At 41.2% G+C, this 22,159-nt stretch overlaps 1 protein-coding gene and 1 long non-coding RNA gene across 2 annotated transcripts in view; one reads left to right on the top strand and one right to left on the bottom strand.

Moving 5' to 3' along the window:
- The window catches only part of LOC110333374, a 6,555-nt gene extending 1,828 nt beyond the window's left edge, over positions 1 to 4,727 (top strand). The window contains exons 2-3 of the long non-coding RNA XR_002381075.1: positions 1,071 to 1,198; positions 4,505 to 4,727. This is a non-coding gene — a long non-coding RNA (uncharacterized LOC110333374). The remainder of the gene's footprint in view (positions 1 to 1,070; positions 1,199 to 4,504) is intronic.
- Positions 1 to 22,159, bottom strand: part of Ccdc192 (coiled-coil domain containing 192) — a 191,811-nt gene that overhangs the window by 93,890 nt on the left and 75,762 nt on the right.

Genomic DNA, 22,159 nt, shown 5'->3' with positions numbered 1-22,159 from the left:
CCTCCCGCTCCCCTCCCCTCCTTCTCTAATGCATTTCTAATGTACTGAAATGTGTATATTATAAGCAATGAGATAATCCTTATGCGTTTTTGTATGTTATATTGGTAACCTGTTACAACACATAGCATGTTTGCACAGCTGGTGGCATTAAGAAGGGAAAAATGTAAAATAGGGGCTGGAGAAATGACTAAGCATAAAGAGTGCTTATTGCTCTCCCAAAAGATCCAAGTTCAGGTCCCACATTCACACTGGGTGGCTTACCACAGCTCCAGCTCCAGGGGACCCTATGACCTCTCCTGGCTCCCGCAGGCGTGTGCACATATGTGGCAGACACACAGACACACCTGAGTATAAAGCACAATTTAAAAACTCGAGAAGGAGGGAGGAAGGGGAGCTCTTGAGTCAGGTAATGTTTCCTGCAGTGGATTCAGACACAGCGTCACACCAACCCTGGCTAAGTCAGACAACATGACTTGCAAACTTGCTGTAGAAGTGACAGGCAAAAGCCCACAGTAGTTTAAAGTCCCTGGGGAAAAAAACAAACAAACCAAAAAACCCATGTCAGTGGAAGATGAAAGACAGCTTCTTGGCTAAAACACAGCCCAAGAAATAAAAGTAATGAAGCGGAAAGCGCATGCTGTCACAGATGCCACAAGACTCAAATCCTCGTATTTTCAGGTGGGGACAGCATGCCCAGGATGAACTAGTGCCAACAGGCCCCAAATACTAGGTTAGATACAGCGCTAAGTTTTAAGATTCATCCAGAGAGCCTTGTCAGTGTCCAATCTGTTGGCACATTCCTTGATCAGCTGGCTTACAGTTGTCGAGCATTTGCTACATTTAAACTTTTAAATGACTTGCCCGATACCTAAAAATATTTTAGAGAGAGCTATGAATGGTTGCTCTTAAAAATAGGATGAGTTACACCATGTATTTTGTGGAGGGAGGGACCTGGTACAAAATAAAATTACCAGTCCAAAAAAAAAATTACTAGGAATTTCAAGTTGGTGACATTGTACGTTACACCAAATATGGAACCTTTCCAGTGTGAGCCTTGTGTCTCTCCACAGGTCAAGTGAACAAGAAACACACCCTTCTGGAAGAGGAGGAACTGGCCCACGTAGGCAACAATCATTAGAAGCTGAGTGGGAGCTGCTATGTTACTGTGGCCTCCTTCACTCTCTTCACCCAGGCCACAGTCAGTCAACATCTGTCACTGTGCTTGCCCCGGTGATTCGGTTTTTGTTGTTGTTGTCGTTGTTGTGGGGTTTTTTTGTTTTTTGTTTTTGTTTTTGTTTTGTTTTGGCATAGCTCCATTGAGCGCCTCTCCACAACCTTCCCTCCCCTGTAGAAATCAGAGCTGTGCCAGCTAGGGCAAAGGTTAATACAGCCTATTCCAAGGATTGCTCTCTCATCACCCACTGGAACGTGAGCCAGGATCCCAGGCTATGTTGGGAATTCCTTATTGCAAGATGATGCATCTCAGGGTGGGCATGGGTTAAACAGGAACCTCAGGTGGCCCACAGAGTCCCTCTTCTCCAACTCTCCTCCAGTGGGAATGTAAGGAACAATGTAAGATTAGGACCTAGTATAAGCCCCTCTTCACTCTGGAATTCAAAAAAAATCTATTGTTTGAAAGCCTGATACATTCTGTTCTAACATCCAAAAGCAACCAAATTGGAAAAAAAAAAATTCAAACACACCAACCATTAAAAAACCACTCAGAAACAAACACCAAACCAAATCAAAATAAAACAGAAACATCAAAACTCTGATAAGCGGGGATAAACATTAAGACTCTTTGTGAGGTACTGATATCAGTCAATCTCTTTGACCCTTGCTGACACACTTAGTGAGTTTTCTCACGCTTTGGGAAGTTGGGAGGATAAGCCTAGAGCATCCAGATAGCTGTTCCTGAGTATGACATAGTCCAAAATGATGTGTTCTTCCGTGTGTTTATTTCTCGTTTCATTTATAGAGGCAGAGATTCACCTCGTATCCCTGGCTTGTCTGGAACTTATTATGTAGTTGCTAATAGAACTCATGAGAACTCAGGCCTTCTAGATAACCAGGTCCTGAGCAAACAGGGCTATGAACAGGGCAGGAAACACATCAAGGCCCTTGCCACCTAGGCATCAAGGCAGCTCGACTAAGCCTTCCTTTCCTATCTAGAGACACCTTCTCTGAGACAGCTGTCAGGATGCCTAAATCCTGCTCCCTACCTTTGCCATGTAGCATACTGAAAAATTAACTGTGAAATTAACTGTGTACCTCTGTGTGTGTGTGTGTGTGTGTGTGTGTGTGTGTGTTTTAACTGAATGATCAGACTCAAACTCTTTCTCTACAACCTCCTTTCTCCTCTCTCTTTCCAAGACCTGACACTAGCCAGCATTGGCCTTGAACAACAATATTCCTGCCTCAGTTACTGGTGCATCTCCACACCTGGCCTTTCTCTGTGTTACTGAGCCTCAGAACTCACTCTAAGCTAGGCACTCTCTCTGCCCCTGCTGCGGCTGCTGCTCTGCACTCTGCAGTGGATTTTCGTACTATAAACACATACAGATGGAAGCCATAGTATTTGCCAACAGTTCCCTTTCCCCTTTGTTTGACCTGATGTGGTTCCTGGCACCAGAGGGCATTTCATTTTCCTGGGCAGCTTCCAGGCCAGGTCTTGTTTCTATACAAACCCTGAGAAGGTTCAATAGTCAGGGTTCTGGTTGACTCGTTCCACCAAATTTCTCCCTCTTGGTCAACAATCTTTATTCCGTTTCTAGCTGCAACCTTCTCTCGGGCTTTTAGCTTAAGAACACACATGGTCAATGCTTGGTAGGTTCTGTATGCCTCAGTAAATAAAAACATAACACGCTAAGCCCTTAAGTGAATGATATAATAAAATACACTGCTTTTCAGTGGCTTGAAGTCTTTGCCATTAGTCTTTTACTACAGGTGTGCTATCATCCAGTCCCAAAAGAACAAAAAACCAAAGTGCTTAAAGAAAGGCATAAACTCCTTAAGACCTCATGATAGTTCAGGAAATGCGAAATAGCTCAACAACTAAAAAATTTAGCGTGTTCTTCTTTCTGCAAGTATGTTTAATGTGTTCTGTAGTTATCTATGCAGAACCTTACGGCATGCACCTTTATTTGGTGGTTTGGAACATGTGAATGGAGTCTGCAAACGTGTTTCTCCTTTGTATGTCTGTTTTCATTCTAACTGTTCAACTGCAGAACTCTGTGTCTTGTAGTCATTCAGTGGACATTGGGACAGAGGAGCAAATAGTGACTGCAACACTTGGGCCACTTGACCCCACACTCTCTTCCTCTTCTGCTTGTTCTCTTGAAACCCTACACACCTGGGTCACTAAGCAAGCTGTGAGAAGATTAGGTGTAAGAGCCACATGTGACATCGCTGCTTAAGGCTTCCAGTGGTTTTCATTTGCAACTCGCAGGCCCCTGGCTTCAAATCTTTATGCAGAGAGTCACTCTCCCCTAGTGGTCAACCACTGTCCCAGGTTTTCCTCTCAAATCAATCCCCTGCTTCATCCCAAGGTTTGATCGTGGGCTTCTTAAGTTTGTCATAATGGCTCACATTTGATAGATATTTGTTGCTGTGTATTCTTCCAAGGATAGAATTTCATGCAGATTTTAAGGTTTAATTCTAAGAAACTTATGAACTGGGTACATGACTACATTCCATTTATTTCCTGACCAATTGTTTTTGGTTTTTTGTTTTACATTTCTGCAGTATGAATGGGGTTTCAGAATCTAGCATGGGAATCATTAAGAAATATATATCTGTATAATACCTGTAATAATGGAGAACATGTCTTAGCCAAACCACTGGATTTGATGAGATTTTTTTTCCTTGACAGATATCCAACTGACAAGGAAAAATAGTAAGAGACGTTAGCCGAAGGTGATGAAGCCATGACATCAGATTCCACAGTCATGTGATCACTGTCTGTAACATGATGCAAAGATTCTCAAGGATTCTCAAGGATTCTGTCTTCTAAAATCTTTTCACATTCAAGTATATTAGCGTACAATGAATGATGATTTTCTTTTGTGACTTGGAAAGCTTAAGCATAGTCTTTGTAAAGATCTCGAAAGCAGATTTGGGGAAGAACAAACACCTAGACCATCTTAAATCTCCCTGAGCGCTCACTAGTGCAAGAGCCTTGCTGTGTTGTCTTGCTGCCTTCAGCTCTTTTGATGATGCAGTACTTAAGCCTCTCAGGTTAAAATGAACTTTCCCTTTCTATACATCACACACAGAGCTTCTTATACTATATGAGGGCACAGAGAGACACTTTCTTTATGGAGTCTCTTGCCCGTTCGGATTCGTCAGTAATGCTGGGAGTACGTGGCAATGGTGCTTCATTTCTTCCCTTGCCGTGTGCGCTGCTGGTTCTTTCCCAGGTGTGCAGAGGACATGAGTTCAATGCCCATCCAACCAATATATATATTGACTCTTGAGTTTCTCTGATTTTCCTTTTCCTTTACAGTAAGCATCACAGCAGAGCTCAATCATACAACAGAGAACCATGGACCAAAGAAAAGCAACTCTTGGAGAGCCCGTGAGAAGACTGTGCACATTCCTGACAGCTCATCTACTAATCCCCAGAAAGATATGTGTACATAGTTCACCTTCCCAAAATAGTCACTCTTGATTGTGGCTTTTATTTCCTGGGTACATTCATGTTTACAGTTGTGATTAAAATGTTTTGCAAATTAATCACTTGAAGCTGGGAGCATTTTCTTTCAGAGCCACCAGTTGAAAGCTTTCAGTAGCATCTTCCAGTTTCAACGGAAAAAGACTCTAGAGCTCTCTAGCCATAACTTAACTTTCTCTAGGTCAAACAGTAGCACTCCACTGTCTGCTTCATTCTCATCAATACTTACAGAAGTGTATGCATGACACTCTCCTCTTCGGTACCCTATGTGCTTTTTCAGAGGCTATTGAGGGAGAGTGAGGCTGTAGTCAGAGTCAAGGGGAAGGGTGAACAAAGCTGGTTCCCTATTCAGGGTCTGAGGACAAGCACTGAGAGGGTAGCAAAGAGTTGTAGGACTAACACTAAAGATGCTGCATTTCAGAACCTTTGGTGTAGACCATGGCACGATTCCTTTTGCTTCTGCATGAAACCTTGAACACCTACTATTTGAGTAATAGATGCTGTTATTCTGTTAAAGATGCTGTTATGCATCTTTAAAGCACAGCCTTTGTACACAAAACATTTGTATCCCAAAAAGGGTAGGAGACTCTTTCGCCATCACTACAACCCAAAGCCTCCTGATGAGGGCCACGGGGGCGGGCACCCAGCATTCGAAGGAAGAAAATGAAAATGGGTTAGATTTCGAGGGGATGCTTGACTGGGGGATGGGATTAAGAATTTGCATTTAGAAAATGGGTGAAAGATGCTGAGAGAGAACTCAAAAGGGGAAATATCAGAGAGAATCTGGGAAACTTGGGAGATTCTGGATTGATTGCAGAACCATCTGGGGTACCTCCTAATGATGAAGCCAGACCAATTTTCTACTTAACAGTTCAATTACACCACACCCATCATCTACCCCAGAATCCCTCTGCATTTCCTGTGGAATAAGACATAGTAATTATATGAATACATCCCATAGGACCAAAGAGAAAAACAAATTAAGCCAATTCTTTTTTTTGTCACGTTCGTAAGTTTAAATAGGATTTTAGGGATGGTTATTGCTTTATCTCTTCTCTCAAATTATAGCTGCTTTCTAAGATGGCAGACTCTGGCTAAGAAGAGTACATATCTTGAATATGTAATGTTAACTCTCTCCTATCAGGGTTCATCAATAATCTAAAATCTTTTTTTTTTTTTCTGTTTAAAAAAATGCCCCTTTAAGTTCCTGGCTTGCTTAGTAACACATTTGCCACGTTTTACTGCAGTGCCATTGCCTTCTCTTCTGTCCTCAGGTGATGATGTTCTCACAGGGCCAGGTGCTCACAACTGTTTTGTCTGCACCCGAGAGTCAGCAATTAGCCACAGACCCTCAAGAGTACTGTCTGAGTCCGCCCAGGAGGCCACTTGTTTACAATCAACACTTGCTTGTCTTAAAAAAAAAAAAAAAATTCTCCTGGTGAGGATTTCATATTGTTGTTGTAATCTTTAATGCTTGCCTGAAAAAATACTACAGATGACATGTGATATTATAAAATTTGCACGCTTTATCGAGTTTGTTCAGACACCACAATCACTGAGTGTAAAGTTTTGCTTTTTATCACAGGGGAGGAAAAGTTTTCATTTTTCCCTACTTAGAAGTTGACTGATATCTGCCTCCTACGTACGCATGGGAGTCTTTGGGACCAGGTCCTCTCAAGGAGAGCTACAACCTAAGTTTCTATCCTTTCTTAGCAGAAGGACAGAAGAAAAGAGCACATTGTAGAGAAGTTATAAGATGAGGGGAAGTGAGGTTGAGTTTCTGGGGCTTGGACTGGTGGAAAGGTTGGCACAATTATCTCTGGATCTGTAGGGCCCTGCCTCAGTGAATGGAGCTGATCCTGGCTCAAAACCATCTGGAAAACATGCTAAACACATATGAACATGTGCTCTCTTCCCCCCACCCCAAGTACCACACCACAAAAACTATCTAGCATTCACCCTGTGTTCAACGAAAGTTTAAAGTCTAGGCAGCGTGTGTGTGGGTTCCATCTAAACACTACGCCACACCGTTTCATCTAAGCCCTTCCATTTTGTCTAAGGGACTTCTAACCCTCATGTTTTGTTATCTACCAAAGCTCTGGGAGCTTGTTCTCCAAGACGCAGCTGGATGGAGCCACCAATGGACGATAACGTCTAGTTGGCAAGGTTAGTTATGTCGATTTATCTCATCTTGGCTCCAGCCTGACTCAGGTCTAGGTGATCTCCAGTGACTAACCTGCTTTCCCTCAACGAGGAAGGAAGGAAATCTTTGCATATTTTTGCCCTGTTTTTAGGAATACACACACACACACACACACACACACACACACACACACAGAGAGAGAGAGAGAGAGAGAGAGAGAGAGAGAGAGAGAGAGAGAGAGAAGGGAAGCATTTTCTTTTTCATCTGCTATTTCTAACTTCTCTTCAACAAAATGACCCTTATATTAGGGGACACATCTATTTGGGGGGCGAGGGTAGAACATTGTTTTAATTATGATGATTTCTGTTTTCTTCTCTTTAAATAAAAGTATTTGTTTTTTTCTCTAATTCGGAGGATTCATGTGTCTCCATGTGTTACGTGTAAATGTGTCTAGCATCCACAGAAGCCAGAAGACGACATTGGATCCCCCGGAGTTACAGGTGCATGCTGGGAACTCAGCTCAGGACCCCTGTCAGAGCTCAAGAGGCCCCACCTGCTGAGCCTTCTATCCATCTCTCCACAATTTCCATCCTCTTAAGCTGATGTTTTAAATTTTTCTCTTCACCACTGATGCATCATAAATACTGAATAATTGTTGGTATGATAGAGTAGAAATTTTCAAGTTTCCTCTTCCTGCTGGAAACCTAGGTGGTCCCAGAGAGACGGACTCCTGGTTCGTTGTGTTCTGTTGCTCTTTGTCCTCTTGTTTGGAATCAGGATCTTATTATGTAACTCAGGATGACCCCAAATTTGTGATCCTTCTCTTTCAGCCTCTGAAATTCAGGGATCACAGGAGTATGTCACCATACCTGGCTCAAACATCATTGTTTATATATATATAAACAATATATATATATATATATATATATATATATATATATATATATATATATACTGTTCTTCACTTCTGTGGTCTGGTCTTGCATACCTAAGAAATCAGCTTTTTATTGTAGAGGCACAAAGAATAGATAATCTGCAGAAACATTGATTTGCAACACTGAAATTCTTTGAAGGACCAGAGATGATGTGTTTTACTTTAATAAAGGGGGAAAAATAAAACCCTTCTATGTCATTCAAACAGTTTGAAGCAGTTGGTATGTGTATGGTCATATGATCTGTACAGATGGGGTGCAGCTGGTTAAGACCTCTGCCCTCAGGAAGTCTATCATAGAGTATGAAGAGAAACTGGAATAAATATCTTAAACAAGTTCAAGGTAGTATATATTTACTTAGCTCTTAATGTGAGCTCATTTTGGATATATTAAGCTGGAAGCTAATTATTCTGCAAAGTGAACACATTAAAGAATCCTAACAAGATAATATTTATTTCAATACAATAAGTTAAACAACAGTAGAGGTATGGGTTGCTTAGTGGGGCAGAATTAATCAGCTGAACAGAGGTAAGGGAAAGGACAAAATAATCCCTGAATAGGGCTAAGCATTTTTAAAAGCTTGCAATCAATATTTTCTGGCAGAAATTGCATCAGCCTACAGAATAACTCTTTTCCTGGTCTTGAGAACAGATGACAGGCTCAGTCTTCTGTAGAGTTTCGACAGTTAAGAGATTTGAACTCTGTAACAGCTCACAGAACTCAGCTACTGCCTGATGAAAACCTAGACAATTCAAAGATGTCCAGGCATCAGTCGGTTTTATTTTGTCTTAGTTGGGTTTTGCCAAGTACGAACAGGATATGAATATATAATTTGGGGTTTGGTGGCTTGATTCAAAGGCCATATAGATTATCATCATTTACATTATAGGGTGTGTATACTCACACATGTGTAGCATACATATACATGCATGTGAATCATATCCCTGGAGTTACACATTTGAAATCTACTTGGTTTCAGTCTTAGCATCCAGTGTTTCCTGCACAAAGTGACAGTTTTCACTGTGGCATATTCATTCATACACACATATAATCTATTTTGTAGCTACTGGTCTATAGTATTCTTCAAATTTCCCTCTTACTCAGACGCAACTACCATTTTGAATTCTTTTGCAATCTTTTCAGTTTTCTTTTTCTGAAGCAATTCCTCCATCATACAGTTGCCCATTGGTTCTTCTTGTCCCTTTGCTATAGCACACTCTATGACTTTCTCCAGGAGCTTTTATGAAAGTTCACATCGGTACCCTAGGTACTGACTCCATCGTCAGCCCCAGTTTTGGTAAAGAAGTTTCCACAGCTGCGCCCTCTTACCTGCAACTGCATTTTCCCCTGTTTCTGTTACCAACAGTGATCGGAGCTCACCCGCTGTCCAAAAAATCACGAAGTGAAAAATCCTGGAAGTAAAGGTTCTTGGGTTTCAAGTTGCACAGCATTGTGAGTAGCAGGATTGAAACCGCACTCCATCCTGTTCCATCCTGTGCGGTGGTGAACCACCCTTCTATCTAATGTGTCCATGCAACACAACCACAACCACTTCGCAGCTGTCACAGTGGTCAGAGTTGCTGTCACAGTGCCATACATGCTCAAGTATTTGTTGTTTTATTTGTTGAGTATGTCACCTTATTTATCTATCTCATTATTAGTTATCAATACAAAGCGTCAGTCTGCTGCCCGTTATTTCTCATTTTCAGCATTGCTTGGTCCCATGAATTTCCATGTGAATTTTAGGATAAGCCTATCAAAGAAGCCAGCTGTTACTCTGCTAGCCATTGCATTGAATAAGTTGTTAAATTTGGATTTAATTGGTGTCTTAACAATATCAACATGTCTGATGCATAAGGATAGGATAACTTTTGATTTGTTTAGGTCCTGGGCCCTTTACAATATAGATTTTGAATTAGACTGGGGATGATATACTTAATTTGTCTTGGATATTCCAAACCACACTCTGAGCAACAATATTCTGAAAGATAGTGGCTGTCATTCTTGGCCAGGAAGACCATGAGGTCAGGCCAGTCTGGGCCACATAGGAAGAGCTTCCTTCAAAACAGTTACAGCTTTTTCAAAGGAGAATTCAAAGAGCTATACATATATAGACAATAAGGAGAGCTGAATAGAATGTTTAAATGAACCAAGAACTAATTGCATTCCACCAGACAGATCATTTGCATTTCTGTGGACTGTTATTTACATTACTATTCATTTTCTACAATGTACAGTTATAAAGTGGCTCCAAGTCAATGAGATATCCCACACGGCTGCACTCAAAAGGACAGGCAGTAAACATTTCTTTCTTTTCTTTCTTTCTTTCTTTCTTTCTTTCTTTCTTTCTTTCTTTCTTTCTTTCTTTCTTTCTTTCTTTTCTTCTTCTTTCTTTCTTTCTTTCTTTCTTTCTTTCTTTCTTTCTTTCTTTCTTTCTTTTTGTTTTTTGTATATCTTTCACAAGTTTTTGTGAAACATAAAAGGCTTCTTTTCATTTCCCGTGGGAAACCAAACCACCATAATTAGCATAAACATGGTATGTGATTGAAGTGGGCGTTTCTACTTGTGATGATCTCTTGCCCCCCCCCCTCGCTCTGATTTCCACAGCCTTTCATGTTCAGAGTGCTAAAAGGCTAAATTGGGTTTAATCTGTAACCAACTTTTTAGCTCCATAAACTCTAAACCTACAGAGAAGCTGAAGGGATGTCTGATGGACACCCTGGGACCCTTCCTTTCCCACCCCTACTCCTACCCCACTTCCATGATGACTGTCATTTTGTCACTAACGTGTTCCTTCTTTCAAGTATACACCAGATCGAATGACCCACGAGTCTTAAGCACGTTGGCCTGCATCTTCAAGACTGTACAATGACATCATTGTCTCCAAGAAACTCCAAGAACATTGTTCATTCTCTCTGCCCTTGCCTAAGATATTCAGTGGCTCTTCTCCAGCAGGCTTCCAAGAACTATGTTGGATTTTAATCTTGCATTTATTCAGTTTTCCTTTTGGTGTGTATGTGCTTTCATGTGCAGGTATGTGCACTCTCATGTGTATGACATGCATGTGGAAGCTATTGAACAATCTGAGATACTGCCCATAACCACTTGTTTTTTCAGACAAAGCTTCTCACTGGCCTAGAACTTACCACTCACCAAATAGGCTAAGCTAGCTGACTGGCCCTAGGGATTCACCTATCTGTACCTTCCCAGCACAGAGATTATAGTATCCTCAGTTCTGGGACTCGAACCCAGGTCCTTTGGTTTGCAAGGCAAGTACTTTACCCAAAGAGCCACTCCCTGTTCTAGCCTTTTTCATCTGGATCCAGTCTCTAATTTTCTTTTATAACCATTGTCCTTCTTTCCTGTGGTCCACTGTGATAGGAATGGACTTGGTGAAGCTTGTTAATTTCTTAGTTTGGGTATATAATACATTACATATCACATAAAGTCAGACTTTGCATCCCTAAGGAGGGTATGCCTAGGAGTTTAAGTTCTTGTAGTTGATTACCACTGAAAACGCCAGTCTGGCTTATCCCCAGCACTTCTGCTTTCTTTTCCATTGTGCAGCAGTCCAGCTGTTGCCCCACCTTTCACATGGAACTCAACACCAGCAACTGATCAATAATGGAGTCTTGATTTCCCATGAGTCTCTTGTCATCAACTCTAGATTAGCATTCTAATCCAGAGTTTTTTCTGTTCCCAGGACAAGGGAATCATGTGTCACCTAATATCACAATGTTTATGCTCCTTTGCACTAGCTAGCTCCCAAAGCTGCTGGAAATTCTGAAATGATGTTGCTGCACATTACTTACATTTCTTTGAAGTAGACTGAGATAGACAGAAACCAAGTCTATATAATCAACAGTGACCATTTTGATGAGTTTTATATCTCTTAGATTAAGGACAAATCTCTAGGAAAGCAGGAAACTTGCAATGTGACAGCGCTATCACTGAGGAAGAATGCAAAGACGCTTTCTGTCAGTATCCAGTGATCCTGAAATTTTACCTTTAGTAAAATTTTACCTTTAGACTTTTATCTGTTTGTATCTCATATTTTTTAAGATTTTTAAAAGAGAAGTATATCATAATCAATAGCTAGTACTTTAGTACTTTTCTTACTGACATGATCAAATTTCTAATAAGTAGTTGCTCATAATATGAATGTTGAAATTTTAGAAGAGAGTTGTAAGAGAAGGCTCAGAATATAAAAATGTCTAATATGCAGCACAACTTAGTAATCGGTGACTGCAGAAACACACACACGTGAATGTGCACACATACTATTTTGAATATTCCAAAGCATGATTTGTACTCACAGCAATTATAATTTGAGTTCAAGATTTATTTACTATTACATTGTTTATGATGCTGGAAGATACTCTACAGGCTACCAGAGGAGGAAAGTAATCATCAATATCTACCAGCTACAGTAGTGGCACAAATGTTATTGGAGTAACCAATTAACACCACTTTTCCTCTTCTCCTTCTCCATCTCCATCTCCTCCTCCTCCTCATTCTTTTCTCCTCCCTGCTCCTCCTTCTCTTCCCCCTCCTCCTCCCCCTCCCCCTTTCCTTCCCCTCCTATTCCCCCTTCCACCTCCCCTCTCCACTTCTCTTCCTTCTTCTTTTTAAATTTAAGGTTCACTCTGAGTTGGAATCTGTACTTGACAGTGCTAAAGTGGCCAAGAACCTGAGATTAAATAGATCATGAGCCTAGGAAGAAACCTACTGCTAAAGGAGCATAGTAATAAAACAATGACACATAATGACATATTGCTGTACCCATAGAGCAGAAAATTACTTAACACTCATCAACGAAGTTTCTTCTTGCAGTAGATGTGAATTAATACAGAGACTGACAACTGTTAAGAGAGTGAGAGACTTTGAGCACTCAGTCGGAAACAGGATATCTTCATAAAAGTCTCCCCCATCAAGGCTCATGACTCTATGGAGAAGGAATGGGGGATAGAAAGAGTGCAAAAGCCAGAGGTGGTGGATGACTCTAAGAAGAGTATCTTCAAGACACAACAGAGCTGATGCACATACGAACTCACAGACACTGTGACAGCATGCACCAGACCTGCACAGTTCAAACCAGACAAAAGTCCCTTCACTGAGAAGAAAACGTAGACAATGTTCCACTCCTAACCAAAAAGCAATTGGCAATTGCTAGCTGCTGAGGAAAAGAAACTTGTTTTTCTTCAATGGAGTATCACTGGTACCTTAACCACATTCCTAGGCAGGCCCCACACCCTGCATCAGTTGGTTAACACAAAATGGACTCTATGTTTTGTTTTGAGTTTTTTTTTTTTTTTAAGACTGTTTTGGTTTTGGAGAGAAATGGGAAAGAGAGAGGAGGGCATGAAGCTGGGTGGGTAAAGAAGTGATGAGGAGAGAATCTGGGAAATGTTAGGGAAGAGGAGAACAAGGTCAAAATAGAGTGTATGAAAAATTGTTTTAAACTTTAAAAGAAGGTATTGCATCCTTGCTCTTTCTCTATAACACAAGGTGCATCTGTATACCCTTTGAATGTGAGCCTTACTTTGGTCCCCAAGTGCCCTGCCTATACAGTAGTTATTATTTCCAGGAAACAGACTGTTTTAAATCCAAGAAATAGATTTGAATTGAAGAGAAGAAAAGAAATATAGGTTCATATTTTATTTTTCACTGCATTTCATGGTAGAGAAATTTTTGAGAATAAATGTTGCCAAAGAATTACTATAATATTCATCATGCACCTAGTTAAGCCACTAACATGCTATTGTCCCTCGACTACTGTCTCATGTCTCTGTCGTCACTACTGTAGAGGTATAGGGCTACAGTTGGAAAAAGGAAATTGCCCTTACCATTAACCCCACAAAATTCAAGCAAGAAACAATAGCACCAATTCTGAAAATTCATAAGCTAAAACGAAGAATAATCTTTGAAAACTAAAAAAACAAAAAACACCAAGCCCAGATCCTACTATAAGACAGAAAATATTACAGCAAATAGTGTGTGAGAAGAGACATATCTGGCAGTTCAAGTACAAAAGCATTTCTGGTGTGGCTGCTCTTCCTCCTGCTCCTCCTGCAGCAAGTTCTTCAGTTCTCTGCTATGCTTTCTCTTTGTTACCAGCAATGGTGGTAAAAATAGATGAATATGTTCATTGGAAATTACAGTGCTGTCAAATATTAAAATGACACAGGTAGCAGAACCTTGCTTTCTGTTTTCTAGTTCCTGAAAGATGTTTATAACGTTAACCGCCAGAACTCAATGCTGGAAAAAAAAAAACAAAAAAAACAAAAAAAACTGTCACAGAGTTCCCTTTGAACACTTTTCAACCGGTTTCTTATTTCTCAGCTTCTGTATGTCCAACTTATCTATCCCCAACTTCAGTCATTTTAAATGCCCAACAGTCGAATCAAGGCTATGTGCTTGAAATCATGTTCATCTCGCTCCAGACCACTGCCTGCTCTGAGCAGCAGCAACAGCAGCACTTCCATTCCTGACCCAAGATCTTAGCATCCTACCCTCTCCCACCTCCCCTCCCTCTGCATCCTTCTCACCTCCCAGCTCACAGCCACTCTTAGGAAAGCCACTCTTGCCTCCCACCGTAACTCTAGTGGGTATCCTTGGTTCATCATCCCTAGGTCACTCACTCTCCATGGTTCCCAGCCCCAAGTACAATCTAAAATACAAATCTTTTCTTATCTAAAATAATTTGCAGTCTCTGATGTTTGCTTCTGGTTCTGCTTCCTATCTAGATTTCTTTGTGGAGTTTTCCTGTCTTTCTAGGGAGCCAAATCTGGTGTCTTCCTGCTTAGTGTTCTCTCCTAAGCACACTCACTGTTTTAACTTTTCTGTTATTTCTCCTGGGAAGCCTCCTTACCTCCTCTTCTCAGTTAGGAGCTAGTGTCAGGTCTTATCCCTAAAATGTGAATTTATGCTGTGCTAGTCCTTTGCAGATTGCACTATGTAAGTGAATGCTCATTTGACTGGACTCTCTCTGCTGGCCTGAGTTTGCAAAGTAGAGATAATATTTACACTATTTTCCATTGTTAAGTTTAAAGAGCCCAGGGCATAATAGATGACTTTAGGTATTAGCAAATAAATGAGTAAGAAACAGAAGGAGAAAAAGATTATACTATTTCTGATGGATTTCTTTGTCTTTTCACTTGAATGCTTTGTCTGTATCATAGATGTATTAAGTAAGATTGAATAATATAGAAATTCTATTAGGTGAACTTTCTTATTTTTCATATAGTTCACTGTCAGGGAAGGAAAGTGGTGCAGATCCCAAGTGAAGCACGGCATTGACTCATTCCTCCATTTCTGTCATTTACTAAAAGATTTGGTTAGCGGTGTGGCTCAGCATCCTTCTTGATTGTAAAACATCCTTTCCCAATGAGAAGTAAAGCTTTTTCCAAGATTTCATATATTATACATTATTATGTACTATATATGTTTATATCTATATCTCTCTCTATATATAAAACAATTCTTTAAGGTGTTTTGAAAAGAAATGTAGATATCATATCAATGAGCCAAGGCTGAATATTCTCAGTGAATAAATAGAGGAGAAATTACCATCTTGAGTCAAGGACTTTTCACAGGAGACTTCTCTTCTCTGATCAAGAACTGCTGGGACTGCTCCAAGGAGTGAAGAATGACTGTCAGACAGAAAGGTCACACTGTAGACAAGTGTTCCTTTATTGTTTTGACATCTACATGTTGGTTTGTTGTTTCAGGACGACCATTGCACAGCTGTGTCCAGTAAGGCAGTTAATGACAGGCCACGGCACACACAGTTCTTCTGCAGACCACACCTAGATTTTTTATACTGATTAAATATTTAAGCACACAGAAGATCCGTATTTAGAGACACTGCACACCTAGAGCTATGCCAATCTAAACCAAAAGGTCTTTAAAATGTCAGGCATCTCTAAGGCTTTAGGGAAATCATCCACCTCTAAAATGACACACTATGCTAACTTCCAAATGGGTTCAGCTGTTTCTCTTTTAAAGCTTTAGTTCTAAAGAGCTCAGTGGATGGTCCTGTAGTGTCCGAGAATTGCAGATAGTGAAAGCAGGCCCTGGAAGCTACCCTTCGAAGTTTCACAAATCAAATATGTATTTGGTGCTGGCAGAGAAACATTCCTTTCTCTCTTCCTGGAAGGAATGAAGGACAGGTGGGCTTCTTGGGGAACGGTTGTATGCCTTGGGATTTTTCATTGTGTGGAATTTTACTTAGAAGAGAATCCATCCCTACATACATCTCCCTTCTACCACTGGCCCATAGTCTGGAATGAAGTTGGTAGACACACGATTCAGATATTCGCATCTGTAATTTTAACTCCTGTGTTCCTTCCCTATTCTCTCTCTGTCTTTGCCTCTGTAGCCTGAGCTTATGCATATGCTATGCTATTAATCAACATAAGCGACATAAGCAAATCTGAATGCTTTCAGCACTGACCCAGCTCCACAGAGTCAGTTAGTACACTTCACTACTGAGGTCCCCTGCTCCTGACCATTTGGCAGAAGCCGGTGAGGTGAGTGTGTATTTGGAGCTTTGCCTGTCCTCTTAGCAATGGTAACATTAATAATTCCTATGCAAACCTTAATGTGCACATGTTTAATAACTAGCATTTGGAAGATATAAATAAAAATACAACAATACTAATACTCGTTGACAAAATATCCGAGTCAACTTTTGTGTCCTTTGACACGGTATAGCTCAGTCTGACCTTGACCTTGTCATCCCCCTGTCGAGAATACTGAATGTTTAGATGACGGAGATACCAACATGCCCTTGCTGGCAAAATGATGTTTAATAACTCTTAATAAAGAACCAAATAATAAAAGTAAAAATTATAACACTAACCCAGCATTTACTAGTGATCATGACTTTTATTTAGAAAAATCACTGCCAACATTAATATTCTGTAATCAATTCTCAAGGCCAACAAAGCTCTGCGAAGAAAAGGAACTGGTGGTTCTCCTCAGAGGAGAGCTCAGTGCTTACAAGCCTGCATACACTGGTCCCATGCAGAACATCACCTTCCTTAAATTCTAGCAAGGTGCTGAGGAATCTGTGAACTTTCCCACAAGCATTCATAGTAGCCCATTTTCAACTTAACTAGTAAGAAGTCTCCAACCCTCCTGAAAAGTGAATGCACATGGAAATACCCATCACTGGTTAGAAGTAGAAGCTCTACTGTGTGTTGTTGAATCATCCAGAGGTCCATCAGAAGGCCTTTACAGAACGCTGGGTTTTTTGAAATGCTCCTCAGGAAAAGTCAAGTGTCACCGTTGGAGGATAGCTGCAGCCTTCCGGGACAACAGACATGGCTGACTGAGTGGAGCTGGTCATTGTTCAAGTACTAAGATGCTGATAAGCTTCTCATCTTCAGTAAAGAAGCTCCCAAAGGCTCCTGAAGACCCTGATAGCCACCATGTACAACAGAAAGGAGACTACAGTAGGTGTTTCTGACCGGGGGTCTCAGCTATGTGTTTGATTTCAGTACTCTGCTGAACTTGATTTTGAGCTCTTTTGTATTTGATTTTTGTACTCTGGATTTTCTGGAGGAAAGCATAAGCAGTGTGTTATCAGCTTCTAGAGTGCATCCCTCAACTGTTTACTCTCATGCTGCTCTGAGTGTCTTGCTTTTGTAGGCACTGTAAATTAGGAGTGGGTTTTAATAGCTGCTAACATGAGTAACTTATTACCAATGCCTTCCCAGGTTACTGTTCTCCATCAATCTTCCACAAGTCTCCTCAAACACTTGGTCAGGGTCCTTTGTATTTTAGTGTTCTGAGGATATCAGAAACTGGCCAAAAAGCTTCTTGACCCTGTTGTGATATTTCCATCAGGGTTTCCAGATGATCTTAAGGATCAGGTCACGAGTTTGAACAACTCCTGGGCTTGTCCTCTGCTATATTAAAAACTTTTTAATAAAAACTGTCATTGTTTCTCTGGAAACAAAGATCTGACAGCACTGTCACCTCATTAATCTAACACAGGTGGTGAAAACAGGTTACTCTAAGGAGCCCCGTGACTTCCTCCTGAATAGTCCCTTTCCCCAGCTGCTGACCCTTCTATAAGGACAGCAGCTCTCTCACGTGGGTCAGGAGAGTGAGTAGAGTGTAAAATGGAGCCCTTCTGTTCTAGAGAAGCCACAGGGCTCTCATCTGCCACAAATGGCAATGGATTGTTAACACAGACTGGTTTCATCTCAAGGCGATGTTTACATTAAATGATCCATTCAGAATCTGCAAAGCTCTTTTTTGGTAGTTGGGCCTGTGAAATCCCATGGAGGTTGGGGGGTGGAGAAAGGTGCTCAGAAATAGCTCCATTCAGTAAAAGAATTAGGGCATTTTGGAAACAGTCAAAACCCGTTTAAATTATACAAAACCCTAGCGGGGGAGAGTTTTAAGAATAGGACTTTGAAATCAAAATTTTCCACATTATTTCAGAGTTTCTGCTTCCTTGCTGAAGGTTGCTTGTTGCTTTTATAAATAATATCTCCTCCAGCTGGCGCACTTCAACAGGTCCATTCAAACAGATTACATGGAACATTAAGCAATTCCGGTACCTTTCTCAATCACAACCAAAGGTTATGTTATTCCCTCTATCATTTCCCCTGGGCTTCTATTGGCCAGGGATGAAGTTGGTGGTGCTGAGGAGAATATTTCAAGGAGAAGGCACAAGTGTTAGTCTCTTTTTTTCTTAGACAACTCACAGCTTTCAACCTTGGTCTTGTCATTGTAGACAGCTTCTTTTATTTTGTAATTCCCATTTTCCAAAGGAGAAGGAGAAAGAAGGCACGTCTCTGAGGGGGAGGGGAGTCTTTTCCTTATTCTCATTTCCTTCCTGGATGTACTTTAGTGGACAAACCTTGCTGCAACCTGTGATCCCGGGTGGCGTGCCAATCTGGCATTTTGGAAATAGCCATGATTTCAATCAGCAGAAAAAAAAAATTGGCCAATTGACAACTAAAGGTCAAGTGAACAATGACTCTTTTGTGTCTGGGCACAGTTGGGACAGTAAACCTTTCACCAGTTTTAACAGAACCTCTGAAACACGATTATGTAGAGGCACTGGGGAAAAAAAAATCCATGACCTCTTTTAGAAAACATAAGGACCTTCAAGGTGACCACGTAGGTTACAGAAGGCATGGAGCCTTTGGGACCACTCTGTAATGAGGGCAGTCCAATAGTTTTTCGGTGGCTTTGTAAAAGTAAGGCAGAGACCACAAGAAGGCTGGAAAATACATTGGTTAGCACAGGGGGGCCACTGGCTTCATATGGTTAGCAACCATCATCATGTAGTTAAGAAAGGGCAGCTCCCTAATGAAATAATCTTTGGGAGTTGAGTTGGTTCAATCAGTGGAGTGAGGAAAGGCATAGGCAAGAACATATTAAAACGTGATTGCTAGTCACGTGGCTTACTGGAGACCATTCCAAGGGCAAACAGGTTGAGCTGGAACTCAGCAATCAGAAGCAGTGGAACTTACTCTCGCCAAACACCGGGCAGATGGCAGAGAGGACAGGCACGGTTACAAATAGCTGTGGGCACTGTCAACATCAGCTGTACTCACAGATGTGAGAACATAGACTTTACCCACACACAATATGTAGAGAGAAGCCTGTCCAATGAGATAGACATCGTCGCCACACTGTTGTTGGTAAGCACTCTGACCTGCACATCCAACTGTCTCCCACGAGGATATGATCCATTTAGGGAAAGGCCAGGGAGGTCTGTGCTGTTTTCTCCTGGCACAGAGTCTATGCAGGGCTGACACTTTTAGAGAGTGACTTGCAACTTATCTAAATTAGGGACACCTCTGGAGGGTCCTAGATGGATTGTTGGCTCCACTTGCCCCTGGAAATCTTGAGAACCACGTGGTTTGAGAACCACAGCACTATGGGAAGTTAGCTAACCTATAGTGTAGACATTTGTAAAAGCGGGTATTATTCCCCGTACCTCAAAGGCCTCATGTGTTGGATACAGTTTCAGTTGCCACAACAGCACCTTATGCCCAAAGGACACTTGTATTTCAGGACACTTAGCTGTCAAGCTGTCCTCAGATGCCAGGGGTATGGGGCTTCATCCCTCTTTGAGTTGCTGATGGAATGTCATTCAGAGCTGTACCAGAGGTCCCTGCTTTTCTCTGCTCAGATTGGCTCCCCATTACTCGCTGTAAGAGATCCCCACTTCTCTCCCAGAATCCCTAGTCCCTCCCCTACTCTGTTCTTTGCAGCCCTTCTCCCTCCAGTGCTTTGGCTATCTGCTTATAGTCTTTCTCACTTTCCCACCCACACAGTAAACGCCACGAGAGCAAAGATTTTTGTTTATTTTGTTTACTGCCTTATCCCAGCACATGTCTCCCATAAACAACAGATAAATTGGATAGTTGAGAATCAAAACCAAGATGGCAGCAAGCCTACACGCTCTCTGTCTTGCGCCTGTGGCTCAGGTTGTGAGCCCTCAGCTGTTCCTTCGCTCCACCATCCTGGACTCCAGCTGTCTGAAGTCATTAGCCAACTAAGTGATCTCTTTTATAAGTTGTGTAGTCGTGGTATTTTACTACAGCCAAGAAAAGTAACTAAGACAAAAGTCGTGCAAGGTGACTCATTGGGTCACGGTGTCTGCTGTACAAACCTGACAATTGGAATTCAATCTCCAAACCCACATAAAGGTTGAGGTAGAAAATTGACTCCATGTTCTCTGACCTCCAAACATATTCTTCAGGACCAGACTTCACAGCACACACCATGCGAACACACACATATGACAATAAGTATTAGGATAAATAAAACACTAATAAATACATTGTGTGTTCTTCTGTTGACTTTGATACTCTTCCAGGTGGGGAAAGTTCCGGTAGCTCTCTGCTAAGTAAACCATTTCTAAACAAAAGAAGTTGCGTATGTGGCCTACATCTGCATTGTATTTGGGAGGCAGAAGCAAGGGAGAAGCATGGGAGGAAGGCCATTCCCTGACATAGAGTGAGATGTCACATCTCAGAATAAATCTGGTTTCTGCTTCAGTCCATAAATTCCTGCTGACTTCCCTGCGATAGATTGTGACCTGGATGTATAAGCCAAAGAAAACATTTTCTCCTAGGATGACTTTGGTTAGAGCATTTTATCACAGCAACAGATATGGAGGTAGAACACTGATTTTTTTCCTACACAGACATGATAAAGGTTAACTGATAAGTTAGGAATGGTAAGATTAACAACAGTGTCAGGAGAAAAATAGTTACGATAATGCTTAGTAATAAAAAAGCGAATGTTTTCCCTTTCTTTCTCAAAATTATACATTGTTATTTTCATCTTTTTTTTGTGATATTAAAAGGATGCAGGGCCTATCCGATGAGAGGAAGTGAAGTGGGGTACACGACACAGCATAGGGCTTCTAGAGAGATTTACCAGACACCAGCAGCATGGTACTGCCACAATCTCATAGTGGAGATGGTCAGACAAGTGGCATATATATATAGTATGAATATCCAGGGATGGGCCAAGTGTGAGTTTATCATACTGCTCAGAAGAGCACATGCTTTAAAGCTTATGGATGCTTTTATTTTTTCCTAGAACTTTTCATTTAACAGTTTCAGGCCATGATTGATACTGGGTACCTGAAACCTTGGAAGGGAACGGCAAATAAAAAGTATATCTATGTGTTTGGTGCATCTAAACAGTACAGACACTGCAAAAGAAACCATCAGAAGGCTTGGCTGCCAAGCTAACGTTTACTAGGGTATTCAGTGTTTGCCAAGATCTAAGCTGCTTTTAGTTTAGATCTTATAACTCATATGGTTGCAGTGCCCGCCCAGACTCAACCTAGAGAGTGTATGTATTATTGTACTATTGACTCTACCACATCAGATAAAGACAATCTCTCTACAACTCAAACAGTGCTGTAGAAATGACTCAGACTGTTTACTCTGCATGAGAACCACCTGCATCACATGGCCGTCTGATTGTAAAGATAGGGAGAGTGCAGGGCAGGAGCCGAAAGCAGGACGTGCTGACAAGGAGGTGGAAGCTACCCAAAGCCAAAGCTCATCCAGGGCTAGGAGAGAAGCCGAGGCCTGCTTGTCCCTACTGAGAGTCAGAGAGTCAGAGATGGTGGTCACTCACTCCCCCGGACTTGCCTAGCATCACCTGCCTCTGCTCCTCAGCAGCCACTAACTTCAGGGACAAGAGAGGATTTTTTTTGACCTGGGGGCAGGAACTTCTAGAAAAGTAGGTCAGAACTTGATATGAGAAGACATATTTAAATTTTATTATAAAGTAGTAATCTTATTTCAATATTTAAGATCCTCACTTTCTTCTATTGTGAACCCATAATGTGGGCGATTGGGTCATTTCCTCAATTGAATATATATATATATATATATATATATATATATATATATATAT

This window comes from Mus pahari, chromosome 15 (assembly GCF_900095145.1).
Source record: "Mus pahari chromosome 15, PAHARI_EIJ_v1.1, whole genome shotgun sequence".
NCBI lineage: Eukaryota > Metazoa > Chordata > Mammalia > Rodentia > Muridae > Mus > Mus pahari.
The sequence above is the reverse complement of the archived record's forward strand: the minus strand, read 5'-3'. Positions and strand labels throughout refer to the sequence as shown.